General features: G+C 40.7%; 1 protein-coding gene across 5 annotated transcripts in view; it reads left to right on the top strand.

Moving 5' to 3' along the window:
* The window catches only part of LOC143024827 (uncharacterized), an 869,652-nt gene that overhangs the window by 804,541 nt on the left and 62,611 nt on the right, over positions 1-2,500 (top strand). The gene's annotated exons all lie outside the window — the stretch shown is intronic.

The following is a 2,500-nucleotide window of genomic DNA, read 5'->3' on the forward strand; positions in this document are numbered from 1 at the left end:
ATATTGTGAGATTTGTCTATATTTGGCCTAGAGTTATTACTTGTTTTTTTTTTAGAATATATAATGTATATACAGTGGCGGATCCAGGGGGCTGAGGGGGCTGAAGCCTCCCCCGTCCCCCAAATTTGTTCTTTCATTACCTCATTGCAAAGGTCGAGGAATACTGTGGCAGATTTTTTTGTTCCACCATTTAATAAAAACACTCCAGTGAGAATAATTGAAATAATATTCAACTCATTGTTGAGAGTAAATCTTTAAAAGTGTAAGATCAAGTATTACTTTTGTCCAATATTTTGAAAGAAACTAAATCAGGCGAGAACTTACACTTCAATTTATAATCAAAATTATCGCATTCATGCTACAGGATACATCTGTTTAAAAGCGCCATCTAGGTTTACAAAATCCAGGTCAACCCCACCCCCCAAAACATCATCAATATTTACACAATTCAGATTAGCACCCCCCAAATTTTGATCCTGAATCCGCCACTAAATATATAACATATAGCTAACCATTATGAATCTTTAAATATATTTTTATTTTGCATATGCGCCAGACGATTTTATTCAGCTGATAATAGAGTTACGTGAGAAGATGAAAAACGAGCAGAAAACTAAGATAAACAATCTACTAAAAATCTAGATAACGTTGTCTTTGATTAGTTTTAAACATAAAAAACAACACACCACGTTGCCAGCGAGTTTGGTAAAAAGATCAAATTAGTCAGTCAGTTCGGACTCCGCCCACTCCTGATGACGTAGGAGCAAAACCGCACCGCGACTGGTTACCGCTGTGCTCGTAACCAATCACAGCGAGGCTTTGGAGTCTACGTCACTAGGGAGGTGGAGTCGAGGCTGCCAGCGTGATTTGATCTTGGCCTCTTGCTATGGTGCATTGGTCTCATTCTCGTTTGTCACTAAACTGACCCAGGTTCGAAGGTAGCAGCTCTCCCAGTGATTACCAATTACCCTGGCTGTCCATACACTTAGGGCAAAGGTGACAGATTGGATCTCAAGGAAGCACCTACCCCCTACCCCCCCCAAAAAAAAAAAAACATAAAAGGGTCCCGACCCATCACCTCTACGTTCTGTCCTAGGTCCACCAAACAAAATCAACTGCCGCTTCTTGGAAGTCTATACCCTCAGGTTCTAAAGTTTGACGACACTTGTTAATAATCCCTTGGGGGGATAAGGATACTACAAGCAAGTTCCCTAATTCTACACACCGGCTATAGTGCCGACGCCGGTACGATAAGGAGGTCAAACCGGACTATTTCCATTCCGGAAATTCCTGTACCATCCGGTTGTCCGGTAAAACGGTGGTTGCATACCGGACCGTTGTGAAACACTTGATATATTTTGTTCCGGCTAAGGGCGACAGACGATTTTATTCAGTCAAGGGGGCGGGAAGGCGACCCAACGTCGGCCTAAGGAATTAATAAAACCATCTGTAGACTGGAGGAGAATAAAGTATGGGTGAGTGTCAGGCCTTGACAAGATGTCTACAGAGAGAGAGAGAGAAAGAGAGAGAGAGAGAGAGGGGGGGGAGAAAGAGAGAGAAAGAGAGAGAGAGAGAGACAGGGGATAAAAAGGAAGAAAAAGATGGGAAGAAGAGAGGATTAAGACAGAGAACAAGTGAAAAAACAGAGAGAGAGAGAGAGAACGAGAAAGGGAGAGAGAGAGAGGGGGGGAGACAAAGCGAGGGAGAGAGAGAGAGAGAGAGAGGATAAAAAAGAAGAAAAAGATGTGAGAGAGGATTAACCCATTCAACTCCGATGACAAGATGTCTTGTCCATTTGGTCAAATAAAAACAAAAAAACAAAAAAAACAAAATGTTTTTAAAAACACCAGAAAAATATGACGTCAGTCCTCGCTTCGCTGCGAGCGAGGCGAGGATTGACGTCATATTTTTCTGGTGTTTGATCAAACATTTTGGTGTTTTATGATTTTTTGTTTTATTTGACCAAATGACAAGACATCTTGTCATCGGAGTTGAATGGGTTAAGACAGAGAGAGAGAGAGAGAGAGAGAGAGAGAGAGAGAGAGAGAGAGAGAGAGAGAGAGAGAGAGAGAGAGAGAGAGAGAGAGAGAGAGAGAGAGAGAGAGACACGTCCATTGGAGTACCCTGGAGCACAAGACTGGCGCGCCAGTCACGTGACGTGGGTGCCCCACCATCGAGCCTGGAGCTGTCATGGTACTGGAAACATTGATTCCCATTGTCTTGTCTCGGGTTGCCTTTCCCCTGTTTCCTCTTGCAATTTTCGATGTTTCAAGTTTGGTTCTTCGTGAGAAAAAATGATAGATAAATGGAATGATAAATAAGAAATGTAAAACAAGAATAAAAGTAAGATAATAATGATGATAATAATGATGATAATCATAATCGTGATGGTGATACAATAATACTACTACTGATAGTAATAGTAATAATAATTATAGATAATAACAATAATGATAATAATAACAATGATTATAAATAATAGTAATAATAATAACAACAA

This window comes from Oratosquilla oratoria, chromosome 4 (genome assembly GCF_046742065.1).
Source record: "Oratosquilla oratoria isolate Oo_2021 chromosome 4, ASM4674206v1, whole genome shotgun sequence".
Taxonomy (NCBI): Eukaryota; Metazoa; Arthropoda; class Malacostraca; order Stomatopoda; family Squillidae; genus Oratosquilla; species Oratosquilla oratoria.